This window comes from Danio aesculapii, chromosome 1 (assembly GCF_903798145.1).
Source record: "Danio aesculapii chromosome 1, fDanAes4.1, whole genome shotgun sequence".
Taxonomy (NCBI): domain Eukaryota; kingdom Metazoa; phylum Chordata; class Actinopteri; order Cypriniformes; family Danionidae; genus Danio; species Danio aesculapii.
Window position 1 is genome coordinate 54,736,348 of NC_079435.1, and position 17,190 is coordinate 54,753,537.

Consider the following 17,190-nt stretch of genomic DNA (forward strand, 5'->3'; position numbering starts at 1 on the left):
TATGTGTGTGTGTGTGTGTGTGTGCTGTAAGGCGAGCACGCTACCCACTGCGCCACCGTGACGCCCGACATACTGTAAGTCTTAAAATAGACAAAATTCATTGCATTTAATAAATAATAAATAACGATTTGACACTAGTATGCATAATTGGGTTAATGTAAAAACATTTTCTACATTAAAACCACTGTGTTTCTCTAAAACTGAAATGTGCAGAATGAAGGCAGATTGCTCCTTGTCTCCGATACCTTGATGGTACAGTAGGAAAAAGCGAATGTGATCTGCTTTACCCATGCAGTGAATCTAAAGTGCTTACACTGAAATACAGATGGTAGATGTGGTAAACCATGTGAAAAATCATTCGGGCTATGCAGAGACTCCTTTACAGCTGAGCTACTCTCCATTAGCTTGAATTTTGAGCAGTTTAACATAGACAGAAACAAATGACATATACGTTTTGTCATCAGTGATAATTGTTGTATGAGAAAAGGAAATTAACGAGCCATAGAGGCTCATTAAGCATTGACTAGGTAATTATATAGAGTGTGCCATAGATTTTCTTTCAAGACGTAAACGCTGTAATTACAATTAAACTTCTGAAGTCTCAATGCGTCGTGTTGAGTTCAGCTTTACACTGGTTTAGGACACATTTTTTTGGATGAATCTTGATAACCTTGTATACAATTAATGAGCAGCTCCCACATGTGCTTTGAAGAGTTTTGTACTACTTAGTTTGTCCTCAAGGAGGTGTGTTTTGCCAGACAAGGCATATGGTCATATTTCTGCAAAAGAACAGCTAATACAATATTTTAAGCTGGTTTTGTAGCATAGTAAGAACACAGACAACTCTGCTGCTGTTAGTACTCTAACTGTTATTTAAAATACTGAAGTTGGGTTAGGTGGCTAGATTAGACTAATAGGATAACCAGCGCACTAACAGTAGTACACATAGACTAACCATAGTATACATGGCATAACCAACAGACTAACCATAGTACACATGGGCTAACAACGATAGTACACATTATTAATCAATGGACTAACCATAGTACACATGGGCTAACCTTGATAGTACACATTGTCTAGCCATGGACAAGAATAGACCAGCCATAATACACCTGGGTTAGCCAATGTACTAACACATGGGCTAACCAATAGGCTAACGATAGTACACATGGGCTAAATAATGGACTAAATATAGCACACATGTGCTAACCTTGATAGTGCACATTGACTAGCCATGGACAAGAATAGACCAACCATAATACACCTGGGCTAGCCAATGGACTACATGGTACAAATGGGCTAACCAATAGGCTAACGATAGTACACATATGCTAACTGATGGACTAAGTATAGTACACATGGGCTAACCATAATACACATGGGCTATCGAATGGACTTAATATAGTACATATGGGCCGACCATAATAGTACACATGGGCTAACCATAGTACATGGGCTAACCAATGGACTCACCATAATACAGATAGGCAAACCAATGGGCTAGCCATAGTACACATGGGCTAACCAATAGACTAAATATAGTACACATGGATTAAACACGATACACTTGGACTCGCCATAGTACACATGGGCTAACCATAACACACATGGGCTAACCAATGGACTAAATAAAGTACACATGGGCAAACCATGATAGTACACATGGGCTAATCATAGTACACATGTACCAATCAATGAGTTAACCATAGTTCACATGGACTATCCAATGAACTCACCATAGTACACATGGGCTAACCAATGGACTAGCCATAGTAAACAAGAGCTACTTATTATTGTACAAATGAGCTAACAAATGGGCTAACCATGGTACACATAGGCTAACCATATTACACATGGGCTAACCAATGGACTCACCATAGTACAGACAGGTTAACCAATGGGCTAGCCATAGTACACATGGGCTAACCAATGGACTAAATATATTACACATGGGTTAAACACGATAGTACACTTGGACTCGCCATAGTACACATGGGCTAACCATTATACACATGTGTTAACCAATGGACTAAATATAGTACACATGGGCTTACCAATGGACTAAATATATTACACATGGGCTAATCAATGGACTAAATATATTACACATGGGTTAAACACGATAGTACACTTGGACTCGCCATAATACACATGGGCTAATAATGATAGTGCACATAGGCTAACTATAGTACACATGAGCTAACCAATGCACTCACCATAGTACAGATAGGCTAACCAGTGGGCTAGCCATAGTACACATGGGCTAACCAATAGACTAAATTTAGTACACGTGTTAAACACAATAGTACACTTGGACTCGCCTTAGTACAAACAGGCTAACCATAATACACATGGGCTGACCAATGGGCTAACCATAGTACACATGGGCTAACCAGCAGACTAGCCATAGCACACATGGGCTAACGAAAGACTAAATATAGTACACATGAGCTAACTATGATAGTACATGTGTGCTAACGAATACAGGAAAAGACCAATACTGCTACATTTAGAAGCTAGGGTAAGAATTTGGCATAGACAAAATAAAAGCATGGCTTCACCCTACATTGGCACATTTTGGGCCCATTGTAATCAACCATCCAAGTATTGTTACTGACCATGTTAATCCATTCATTACCGCACTGAACTCCTCTTATGATGGCTAGTTTTGATGTGCAGTCTGCAGCAAACAGACATTCTATCATGTCTGTGATATCAAAACCAAACTTTAGAAGACCCATCAAAGTTTGAGTCCTTCAAGAAAAAAAAATCCAGTTTTCTGTCCATCAGCCAGTGAAAGTTTTACAGTGTCAACATTTATTTATACTTTCTTCTTTGTGTCTGTCCCTCTTTTGTCTCTTTTAACTCATAGTCCAGTTGGCATGATTCTCCTCCACATGACTCCCAAATTTCTGAATTATTCATTCAGCCTTCATCAATCATTCCCAGAGCTGAAATCTTTATGTATTAAGAAAAATGAAATTGAATAATTTATTCAAAGACTGAACACAAGCTATTTCCGGAATGGCCTTTACTGGAAGTTAGCTAAAACATATAGGATTAAATGAAATGGTCTGCACAAGTTTGTCATTATACAGATAAATTTATATTTCAGAGTCTACGTTTTATGTTCGTGTAAGCTTTGTTTGGAGAAGCCTTTCAGCAAAAAGCCTAGATTTTCGTCTGAAGTTTTGCCAATACGGAAACATCATGAGCTAGAAAGTAATTTGCAAATATCTAGCCACGATAATTAATTTTAAAAAAGGCACAAGAAAGCACACATGATGAGCTTGTTAGAAATAAAGTGACAAGTTTGCCTTTTAATAAATCTTTCAGAGCTCTCTAAAATGAATAAAAGAATATTTAAGTGTCTTTGGCGCAAGATAAATTCTGTACGATGACAATATTTGAATTACATTGTCAGTGTTGACAGAAGAATGGCTTTGGAAATGTTAGGACATGCTGTGCGATTCTTTACACACACTGTAGATTAATAGGACATCACTCGGGTTCAATGTCACTCTCGTTCAAGGCACCAAACCATGAAATGGACCCTTACTGGCCTTTTTCTGTGCTATTAACCAATAAAGAGTCCAATTCCAACATGAACTCTGAGCTCTGGTTCCATTTCATTCACTGTTGTATGCTGCGATAAAGGCCAACAGGTAAGATCTATTCAGACATAATGTTAAGTAGTTTATTAAGAGGAAGGTTATATATTATATACACAATGGTACTTAGCAATGCTTCATTTATATCAGCAATACACATTGAATTTTTCTTTAGTTTTTTTTTTTTGTTATATTTTAATTAATTCTTATATTACAAATCTGAAGTTTATGCATCATTACTCCTGTCTTTAATGTCACATGATGCTTCAGACATCCTTCTAATATGCTGTTTTCACATCGTTCATTCATTTACAAAGCACATACTTGAACCTAATCATTACAATGACATTTAGTTGCTGAATATTGCCATAATGTAATCAATCTTGTGCTTACGTACATGTGCTGTAGACTAAAAACCATAGGAGGTAGGACTTTTTCTTACCGTGGACCTAAATAACGGAATGCATTACACATATTCATCAGGAATGACATTTCTTTGGATTTTTTGTAGCTATCGACAATTGCCTGCCTGACTACTCCTATTAATAAACTGCACATGGATCCTCAACTCTGTTGACCAGTGTCAAACTTTACACATAAACACTCATTGGCCACTTTATTAGGTACACCTAACTGCTTGTTATTGCAAATTTCCAATCAGCCACTCACATGGCAGCAGCTCAATGCATTTAGGCATGTAGACATGGTCAAGACGATCTGCTGCAGTTCAAACCGAGCATCAGAATGAGGAAGAAAGGTGATTTAAGTGACTTTGAACGTGGCATTGTTGTTGCTGCCAGACAGGCTGGTCTGAGTATTTCAGAAACTGCTGATCTACTGGGATTTTCGCATGCAACCATCTCTAGGGTTAACAGAGAATGGTCAGAAAATTAGAAAATATCCAGTGAGTGGCAGTTTTGTGGGCGCAAATGCCTTGTTGATGCCAGAGGTCAGAGGAGAATGGCCAGACTGGTTCCAGCTGAAAGAAAGGCAACATTAACTCAAATAACCACTTGTTACAACCGAAGTGTGCAGAAGAGCATTTCTGAATGCACAACATGTCCAAGCGAATGGGCTACAGCAGCAGAAGACCTCACCAGTTGCCACTCCTGTCAGCTAAGAACAGGAAACTGAGGCTACAATTCGCACAGGCTTGCCAAAATTGAAAGAAGTTGCCTGGTCTGATGAGTCTCAATTTCTGCTGCAATATTCAGATGGTAGGGTGCCTTGTATCAACGGTTCAGGCTGGTGGTGGTGGTGTAATGGTGTGGGGGATATTTTCATGGCACTTTTTGAGCGCATTTGTACCAATTGAACATCGTGTCAACACCACAGCCTACAAAAGTATTGTTGCTGACCATGTCTATCCCTTTATGACCACAGTGTACCCATCTTCTGATGGCCACTTCATATGTCATAAAGTGCAAATCATCTCAGACTGGTTTCTTGAACATAACTATGAGTTCACTGTACTCAAATGGCCTCCACAGTCATCAGATCTCAATCCAATAGAGCACCTTCGGTATGTGGTGGAACGGGAGATTTGCATCATGGATGTGCAGCTGACAAATCTGCAGCAGCTGTGTGATACTATCTCGTCAATATGGACCAAAATCTCTGAGGAATTTTCCAGTACCTTGTTGAGACAATACCACGAAGGATTAAGGCAGTTCTGAAGGCAAAAGGTGGTTCAACCCAGTACTAGTAAGGTGTACTTAATAAAGGTGCCGGTAAGTGTATAGGTCATTAGTATTAGCCAAATTATTATTGTTTTTAGACAAACCAAAATATAGGAAATATTGTTATATATTCTTTATCTATTGAACATTATTTGGGAAACAATTGATAAAATATAAAAATGTCACATTATATATTCATAATTGTATTTAATTATAATTATAAATTAACTACCATATTCAAGGAAAACAACCAAAAACTGCTATATACTCATAATTGTGCTCAAATATTGCAACTTAATTACCAAGCGATAACTCATTTCCCACATATGTCCATACGCATATATAATTGTGCTTAAATGTTGTAACTTAATTACCAAAGTAAGTCTTAGCTGCCAGCAATACAAAAAGTTGAATTAAAACTTGGCTCAGATATCTGCTTCTGACACTTTTGCTTAAAGGTAAACCATTCAAAGCAGCACTTTTTTTTGCCTTCATACGATCTCCAGCCAACATTTGAAGGAGATCTCTTTCTCCTGGAGCCAGTGTAGTTTCCTCTGAGAGCTCCACAGACACCCATCAGCAAAGCCCGAGGGAAGAAAACAATTAGCATCTCTAATTAGTGTACTAAATCACATTTCAGCATGCTTTCCATTGATGTGACGGACTGAGGCTGAATTACCAGAGGTTTTAGTTGAATGCCCACCTATAAAAGAATTTACTGCAGAGCGAGCGCCAGCGCTTGGCAGACACAGTGTGTAAATAAATCTCTGCGAATGGCCAAGATTTTTTTTCTTAGCCCTATTAAACCTCTCGAGGGCACATCATTCTAAGGTTTCCACTCTCTTCAATACCTTAAAGCAGTTCATTACAGAGCATTGATCAGTCAATAATACCTAGTCGACTCAATGAAGCTTGCAATACTGCCAACAGTCTGGATCCAAATTTCAATGGTAAAAGAACCAGCGCATTTATTTATGTTTATTGTCTTAGTCTTGACAGTAGAAACATTATTGCCAGAAATCAATGTCAGTGGCTCTTCAAAACCTCCTTGCGTTGAGAAACAAGGCTAAAACTGCATTGGTAAAAATAAGCTAGCAAGCGAGCCTCTTGTCACCAGAAAAAGAAGCGGTGCTGTGTTTTATTAAACAGATAAGCGGAGGAGTGAAATGAAATTGACTGAGCAAAAGCCTGTTTTCTAAGCTAAAGAGAGCGAGCGGATCTCTCGTGACAATATACTACCTGTGTGATAGTGACAAAAGAAATATTAGCATCTTAGGAAAGATAACCCTTATTTTGAACAAGTGTGGAAATGAAAAACACATGCTTGTTATGTTAGGTTTCATTTCAGAACAGCAGTCGTACACTGATAAGATGGTATTTCTAGAAGGGTAAAGTGGAAATAATAATAATAACAATAATAATAATGATAATAATAATAATAATAATAATAATAGCGCCACAGTGGCAAAATGGGTAGCACGATTCCCTTACAGCAAGAAGGTCGCTGGTTCAAGCACCGGCTGGGTCAGTTGACATTTTCTTGTGGAGTTTGCATGTTCTCCCTGTGTTCACGTGGGTTTCCTTTGGGTGCTCCGGTTTCCCCCACAGTCCAAAGACATGGAGTACAGGTGAACTGAATAAGCTAAACTGGCCGTAGTGAATGTGTGTGAATGCATGAATGTATGGGTGTTTCCCAGTGTTGGGTTGCAGCTGGAAGGCCATCCGCTGCATAAAACAGATGCTCGATAAGTTGGCGGTTCATTCCGCTGTGGTGACCCCTGGTTAATAAAGGGACTAAGCCGAAAAGAAAATGAATGAATAAATAGTAATAATAATAATAATAATAATAATTATTATAATAATAAGATGAAGATTATTATTATTATAACTAGTAGTAGTAGAAGTAGTAGTATTACAAATAATAATTAGTATTAGAATCCTTAGTATTGCAAGTAATACAATAAAAATACAAATACAATAAAATAAATAAATAATAATAATAATAATAATAATAATAATAATAACAACAACAACAGCATATATATATATATATATATATATATATATATATATATATATATATATATATATATATATTTTTTTTTTTTTTTTAAGTATGCATATGGCAAAAATGACCACAATAGTATCTGTGGGAGTTGTTATATTAAGCAGATTATTGTATTATACATCATCTCGAACTCCATAATATTGTTTTACATTGTCAGAGACTATACCTGTCCGAAAATTTAATTTAATTTAATTTAATTTAATTAAATTTAATTTAAAAATGTAATTAAAATGTAATTAAAATGTAATTAAAAATGTAATTAAAAGTGTAATTAAAATGTCATTTAAAATGAAATTAAATTAAATTAAATTAAATCCCTTGCGATAATAATAGAAAGAAAATTATATTAAGGATGTTAAAATTGGAGTTACCATAATTTATAAAAAAAAAAAATTATTAAATAATGTAAATTAAATAAAATTACTTAAAAATAGCAATTAACAATGTTTTATGGTTAACCTCTAAGCCAGCACCTCTAAGGTTATTTCATGGTAACATAATTTGTTGTTATAGTTACTTTATTTTAATAAAACACTAACACAGAATAAAACAAGCAACTAAGATAAAAATAGCTATTTCAGTGTGGTCCTTGTTTAAATTAAATACAGTACAAAGGTTTGATGAAGCATGTGGTCTTGGTTTTTCTACCATTGCTAACCCATTCTGATATCTTAATGAATAATGAAACACTTACAAATGTAAATAAGACGCTGATTAACAGGCAAGGTTTGTACAAAAAAAAAAAAGGCTGCTGATGATGCCAGAAGACCATTAAGATCTCTATCGACACATGTACTGCTGGAATGAAGAAAGGTAACAGACTCTCTTTGTGGCTCATCCTGAACCTGCCAGCCGATAAACAAAAGCTGCGGAGGTTCCCTCTGTCTTCACACAGATGACTAACCATGTGGGTGAAAACCTCCGTCATCCATTCTCACGGCAGAGGTCCCGATTCAGAAGACAATAGCAATTTAAAGATAGCATCTTCACAAGGAATACGAGCGCGCTAACAAGAGCGATGTCCTCTAAAACACAAACTACATCAGCGTCAGGCCTCGGTTCACCAGCTCGAGAGGAACAAACACACATTCAGACGCTGCCGATGCTGCCGTGTCTATCTATCTATCTATCTATCTATCCGTCTGTCTGTCTGTCTGTCTAATCTATCTATCTATCAGTCTACAATCATCCATTATCTATTTTTGTTTATTGTTGTGTTGTTCTCTTTTATTCTGTCCACATATTCATCCACCATTTTCTCATTCTATCCATCCATACATCTTTTTTTCTGTCTGTTTATGTCTGCTTATCCATTGCTTAGTCCTTCTGTCTATTCATGCATCCATTTATTTATTACATCATTTTGTCTTTATTTATGTATCATTCTTTCCACCCATTTGTCTATCATTTCGTCCATATCCATATATTATACTAAAAGGAAAGGGACATCATTTAATTAATTTATTTACTTAATCATTTATTTACTTTTTCTTTATTGGCTTATTCCCTGATCAGAGGTCACCACAGCAGAATGAACCGCCAAATATCTGGCAAATGTTTTTTATGCAGCTGATGCTAATTTGACTAAATATTCATTTTATTTATGTCTGTCTAATACTAATAATATATTATACTCTATTTGGAATAATGTGAACTGCTAATACTTTTATAAGGAAATACAATTAACTGAAAGCTATTCTTGAGATGTGTTAAATGTTTATCTATATATATATATATATATATATATATATATATATATATATATATATATATATATATATATATATATATATATATATATATATATATATATATATATATATATATATATATATATATATATATATATATAAAGTGTTACCTGGTCTGATGAGTCTCAATTTCTGCTGCAATATTCAGATGGTAGGGTCAGAATTTGGTGTCAACAACATGAAAGCATAGATCCATCCTGCCTTGTATCAATGGTTCAGGCTGGTGGTGGTGGTGTAATGGTGTGGGGGAAATTTTCTCAGCACACTTTTACGGTGGCCGAGAGAGCTTAACACGCTAAAATTTAAGAAAGCACATTACAAAAAACACCATGAAGATAGTTTCTTTTTATGCTGATGTTTTTTGTAATTGCATGTGCTTTCTTAAATTGCAGCCCATTAAGCTCTCTCGGCCACTGTACACTTTGGGCTCATTAGTACCAATTGAGCATCGTGCCAATGCCACAGCCTACCTGAGTATTGTTACTGACCATGCCCATCCCTTTATGACCACAGTGTACCCATCTTCTGATGGCTACTTCCAGCAGGATAACGCGCCATGTCATAAAGCACGAATCACCTTAGACTGCTTTCTTGAACATGACAATGAGTTCACTATACTCAAACGGCCTCCACAGTCACCATATCTAAATCCAATAGAGCACTTTTGGGATGTGGTGGAACGGGAGATTCCTATCATGGATGTGCCACCGACAAATCTGCAGCAACTGCGTGATGCGGTCATGTCAATATAGGCCAAAATCTCGGAGAAATATTTCCAGTACCTTGTTGAATCTATGCCACGAAGGATTAATGCAGTTTTGAAGGTAAAAAGGGGCCCAACCCGGTACTAGTAGGGTGTACCTAATAAAGTGGCCTGTAAGTGTATGTCTATGCACAAAATAAGCATCAGAATGATTTCTCAAGGATCATAATGTAATAAATATTGGTGTAATTATCCTGCAAATTCAGATTTGCCATCAATGGAATACTTTAACTTTTAAAATACAATTAAATAAATAAATAATAAAAAAAAATAAATATATATATATATATATATATATATATATATATATATATATATAAATAAATAAATAAATATATATATATATATATATTTATATATATATATATATATATATATATATATATATATATATATATATATATATATATATATATATATATATATATATATATATAAATAAATAAATAAATAAATATATATATATATATATATATATATATATATATATATATATATATATTAATTATACTTTACAGCATCAATGTTTTACTGTATTTTTGATTCAACACTGTATAAAATGCTGGGTTCTACACAATTCCTCCATGTTGTCCCAAGACAAATCAATTAAGTTAACTTAACCCTTTTACAAATTTAAGAGGATAAAACAACTAGGCTGTCTCAAAAATAATTTAAGAATTGTGTAGTTTCAACTCATTTTGATAAGTAGTTTGAACAAGCAGCAAAAGTCATTTTTTGTGAGTGAATAAGAACTTTGTTTAAAAAAAAATCTCAATAGTCATTTCAAGAGTTCACACTTAGCTGATGATTGATTATAAAGCTTGTTTGCTATGCTGTCCCAGGAGACAGCTCTGAGTTCATAAGATCCTCGAGCCCGGGGCTCCCTCCTGTTTGCAAGGCGAGGGGGAAGTTTGAGCTCAGGTAGATCTCGAGAACTCCCTGCTGTAGTAGCTAATGAACAGATAGTGATTGCTCTTAAGAGATAACTACTTACTAGGTCCATGTCTATGGTACCGATTTGGATTAGTCAATTAACTTAAGTTGCATGTTTTTGGACGGTGAGAGGAAATCGGGGAACCCGTGGGAAACTCACGTGAGCACGAGGAGAACATGTAAACTCCGCACAGAAACATTGCCTGGCTTGGTTAAGACTAGAACCAGTGACGTTCTTGCTGTGAGGCCACAGTGCTAGCCACTGGGCCACCGTAACACCCAACTAGGAAAGGAGGAGTAGTAGGGGTCACAGAGGGGATTCTTCAAAACGAAGATGACTGTTATATGGAACTTAGGGTATTTATGGTGGCTTAGGAATCATCTGATTGGTGAATCATAAATTGGATAATGCGGGACCAGCTGCAAGCAATCATAAGCACGTGATCCTCTCGAAATTAGTTTATAAATAAAGCTTTCTTAAATCTGTCCACTTTTCAACATGTAAACTCAAATGAAAAATGTTGACACTTCTGGGTTTACAATTCAAGACTATACAGCATACACACAATGATTGGCGCCCACAGCCATGGCTATCATGTACCGACAAATAGTCAAGTTTAGGAAAAAAGTCTGTACACAAGTAAAAACATGAGGGAGGATAAAAGCACAAAAGCCAAGAAAGGCAAGAGAAACGGATGGAAATTCAAAGAGAAAAGAAAGAGAGCAGTGCATAGATAGAACAGAGACAACAAAAGACTCAGATTCTGTTCAATATCAAGCTATGTATTCATATCCATTCGGAGTCCGCATGCACTTTAAGGTAAAGCCTGAGGTTTAGCCGCTCTGTTTTTTCAAACCAATGAGTGCATCAGTTGGCTTTGGCCCATGATACAGGTTGAGATCAGACACGGATACTCTCAAATCTCCGCTGCGTCTCAAAGGAGAGCTGAAAAGAGCCGAATCAAAAGAAGCATCAGAATAGAAGTCTGGGAGAACAGGATCAAACACACTGGCGCTGAACAAATGGAGGAGGCTGTTGCCGTTTGACCAGCCTGAAAGGTGCACTTCACCCGCTTCAAGTCACAAACACACACACACATACACACATGTACTTACACAACTCTCAAGACATCATTAAAAGAAAGACTTTTACTGAATCCTGAAGCACGGTGTATTTGGGGAATTTCAGTGAGTCAGAGATTTTATTTACACTGTTTCTGAAAGCTGTTTTCCTTCCTCTCGCATTTCTTTTTGATTTTTGTCCATCATCCTTTTACTATTGTCAAAAACCCTCTTTGTTTTTGTGTTTTGCAGTCTGTGTTATTATTAAATAGGCCAGATATATCAGTAACTTCTCAGTGGCTGTTTGAAAAGTCAGAAGTAGTCACATGACCCAGATGTTTACCTTGAAATGGTCATTTACAGTAGTTTTATGTCTTAAATGGATAATTCACCCCCAAAATATTTGCTCTTTCCAAAATGGTTCTAAAGAAATTACTTTCTCAGGTTAAAAAAAGATTGTATATATGCATACATACATACATACATACATATTATATATATATATATATATATATATATATATATATATATATATATATATATATAGCGTTGTGCAGATATAAATACCCCTTTATTGACCATAGGCTGTTAAACAAACAGAAACTGCTGGATGTGATGATGTCAGTAATATGCAAATTGACGTTTGATATAATCTAGTGAATTTTCGAGCAGAGCTTAGCGACTTTTCATTGAAAATAGTTGGCAACACTGTTCACTCCATCCAGTTTGCATTGACTTCGTATGTAATCTGTTCATACGAATGCTTAACTTCACATTTGGAGTAAGTCATGCCCTCATGAGCCACATAAAATTATGACCTGTCGAATTTAATTCCATTTATTTATAGTGGCTGAGTGGCCTATTGGAAACGCTTGAAAAATATGAAAATGTGCAAGGGAAAATTGAAGGCACAATAGACTAAATATTAAAATACAGAAGTGCCAGTACACTCTGAGCCCTGCGTCTTTAAGCTACTGTAATTTTCAAGAAACTTTCTGATTTCTCATTACTTCAGTTTTCTTGGTTCTTCAAGCACTTAAACACAGCATGTCTAGTTCTCCTAAAAAGACTCATTGTAAACTCCTAAGGGAACCTGCGGCTCCAAAACCTATGGCTGAACATCTCTATAGCTCTACAGTAATGGGGGTTTTGGGTCTGGTCACCATAGCTTACCTTTCCCTGCCCGTAAAGCCACAGAGTGAGTCAAAGGTGGCAATGAAAGGTGGCCGCACCATTATCTCCTCATCCCTCTGACAGACTCCAGACTCACCATGTGATTATATTGTCCTGACCTTTATAAAACTAAAGTAACTGGCACAGGCACCGCAGTCCTGGCATGGCCTCCATTGTGTGCATTCTGTGCCATTGGCAGGAAATGGAAAAGTGTACCAGTCATTTGATAATTTGTCCAGTCTCAAGCTGAGCAAGACTTTCGGGTTTTCTAATGGACGGTCGTGCTGGAATACACGACGCAGGTTCATACTGGGTGGTGTAAGATGGAAAGCTGCTGTCGTGGGGTGAAAACCAACTGGCGAGTGCATCTGTGTCAATGCTGCAGGCAGTTTGCAATGAGATTTTCAGACAAACAGAATATCTAGTCATCTCACAGCTGTCCCAAAAACTCTTTTATGTGCAATGCTTGCGCTATCGACCTTAAAAATAAAAGTGCCTACAACTATATCTCTGCAGCGACAATGCACACGTTTTCATACCAAACGCTTTCATTCTCTGAAACTAAAGAAGACTTTGCTTTTAAGTGATTTACTTCAGTAAAACACTATGACTGGTTCATGTAATTTCACTAATATGCATTATATTTACAATCATATTTATGAAAATATTCATATTTATTATTATTATTAATTTATTTATTTTTATTTGTTTGTTTGTTTGTTTGTTTGTATGTTTGTTTATTTATTTGTCAGCAAAATTATGTTATTGAACTTGTCTATATTTATATCACACACACATGCATGCAACTTTTACTCATGCTTCCTGAGTGTTGAATATTTCTTAAAATAATATTCAAATTCTTAAAATAATACTAATAAACAAGGCAAGGCAAGTTTATTTATATAGCACATTTCATACACAAAAGTGGTAATTCAAAGTGCTTTACATAAACAAGAACAAAACAAACAAGAATACGAAAATAAAAACAACAAAGAATAAAAATGATTAAAAACAGATTAAAATGTGTTAAAACAGGTTAAAAAAGAATGAAAAAAAAGAAAGACATAATAGTGTGATCTGTCAGACATTGCACAGTGCTCATTCAATAAAGGCACAGCTAGACCGATGTGTTTTCAGTCTTGATTTGAATGTGGCTAATGTTGGAGCACATCTGATCATTTCTGGAAGCTGATTCCAGCAGCAGGGGGCGCAGTAGCTGAAGGCTGATTCACCCTGCTTTGACTGGACCCTTGGAATTTCTAATTTACTTGATACTAAAGATCTGAGTGACCTGTTGGGTTTTAGGGTTGGGTCGACAGACGATGCCATCATCCATCGCTGATAGCCGATAGACATCACAAGGCTGAGCTGGCATCGCAATCCTCCACCCTGCCCCGTCACAGCAGAAACCCGGTCATGAAAAATACACACTTAGACTCCATTTACACTAATGTCTTGGTTTTAAAATGGCATTTTAGAACGAAAATGATCCAAGTCCACACTGGCATTTTATCTAGCATTTCTGAACAGCCCTCCTTCCACACTATACCGCTGAAAATGCACATCACATGACCACACACACACACACACTTTGGCATGCACTGCAGCGTCTGAGCTACAGCAGACAGCCCATATAGCAGTGCACGTCAGACAGTTTATCAAGTATATATCTCTGGATAGCATCTCACTATAGTTGTTAAATATGATATTTAATTCATCTCATCTCTATCTAACGACTCTTCTGTCTTTTGAATCTATCAGGTATTGCAACACAGCGTCAGTACAGTGCTTCAATCTTTCCCTGTCACACTTGTACTTAGTAATTTTAGCAAAAACTTCAGATACTCATGGTTGGGTCTTTTTGGTTGTGCACCTTTTTTACCAACCAAGTTTGTCAACGCCATTATAATGACACAGATTACTCTGCCTATCCAGAGTCCCGCGGAAAAAGTGATTGACAGGTGGCAATTTGCATGTAACTTATCTTTATTTATTTCTGATTTGGTTATAGGTAAAACAAAGACCTTGTGAGTCAGGTAGTTGAAACGGTAGGCTACAAATAAATAATTAATTATGAATTATTCAAAAATAATTACTTCACCGCTGCCTACGACAATGATGCCATTGTACATCACAAAGTTTCTCATTAGACATCGTACGATGCCAAATTGGTCGACATCGCCCAACTCTATTAGGTTTGTATTCAGTGAGCATATCTGTAATGTATTGAGGTCCTAGGCCATTTAGTGATTTATAGACATGTAGTAATACTTTAAAATCTATTCTGAATGTAACTGGGAGCCAGTGTAAAGAGCTGAGGACAGGTGGGATGTGCTCTGATTTCCTGGCAACTGTCTGACTGTCTTTTTGGGAAGGTTAGTGAGGAGGCCGTTACAGTAATCCACCCTGCTGGTGATAAAAGCATTAACAAGTCCTCACTGGAAACAAAGCATATAATTCTTGCAATGTATTTGAGATGATAGTATGCTGATTTAGTTACTGCTTTGACATGACTACTGAAACTGACATGCCTATTGAAAAGATCAGACTCCAGAATCACACCAAGATCATCCCTAGAGCCAAGGCACGCATTCACCTTGAAAACCTCATCTCTGTTACCAAATTCAGTTTTCTCTTGGTTTAAGTGAAGAACGTTTTGGCACATACTACCTATCTGTTCAGTAAAGCATACACTTAGTGCACCACTTAGGGGGCTTCCACACAGGATCTGTATCTAGTTTATATACACTTTGAACAGCAGCTACGCTAATTATTTTCTTTATTCTCCATTTCCACCTGGGGATACTCTTCCCGAGGCCCTCAGACTATGCAGAGTCACTGACTCGATCCAAGACCAACGACGAGATGATCCCAAGGTTTCCATATCCTGGACCAGGCCGTATCCTGAGCAGCTACTGTGGTGGTCATGGAGGAGTGGAGAACACGAGACTAATTCCTGTGATGCTCCAGAGACAGACGAGTCTTCGCTGAGGCCAGCTTTCAGCCTCCGCCACTGAGACTGGAGCTCTGCACAAGACGTTTAGCCAGCGGAGCTGCGCATCGTTGGATTTGCTCTTCAGTGTTTGGACTCTCAGTAGTGATTATTAAACCACACTGAACTGAGCTAAACTGAACTTAACTTAAACACTACAAACTGAACTACACTGTTCCAATTTACTATGACCTTTTATGTGAAGCTGCTTTGACACAATCTACATTGTATAAGGGCTATACAAATAAAGGTGAATTGAATTGAATACTATTATTATTATTATTATTAATAATACTAATAATAATACTACTAACAATAATAATAATAATTATAATAATAATAAATAATAATAAAAATAATAATAGTAAAATATGTAACATACGGATGCTAACAACAGAGGTGAGCATCTAATTGCAGAGTCTTTACTACACAAATAATGGTCAGGCAGGCAGGGGTCGAACACAGGAGCAAACAGAATCAAAAAAGGGCAATCCAAAAAAGTAGTCAAAACCAGGCAAGAGATCCGTACAGGCGGCTAACATCAAAAATCAACAAGCAAAGCAAAGCAAAGAATCAAAAAACAGCAAGGCAAGGAGAAACGCTCTGTAATGCTACAGGTACAAGACTCAGATCAGGGAAAACTGGAACAGGTGTGTGTGAGGTGCATGACAGTTTTTGTAGTCCATTTGGTGGCAGATTTGTAGTTCTCCAGCAATCCACAGTAGCTAGATCACTGGTGATTGTAACAATTTAGAAACAAAAAACTTAACACTTTATGAAATTAAAATAATAATAATAATAATAATAATAATAATAATAATAATAATAGATAAAATATATCTTAAAAAACAAATGAAATTACTTTTAAACACACAAAAAAATGAACTGTGAAAACATTGGCAGGGTCAGTTTAATTTGTATTATTTTATAGTTCATTTTAAAATAAGTCGATCGAAAACCTAATAATTCCAGGTCGAACTGCTTGTGAAATTTACCACCGATGTCTGTAAAAAAAATGTCCCTTCAATATATCTTCTTCAATCTCTTTGGCCTTCATCCAAGGTGATTACGCCAAAAAAATCCTGCACCGAGCAACACTGAATTAAATCAGTGAATTATCTGAAGTGTAAAGAACACACGACATAAGACCTGCTA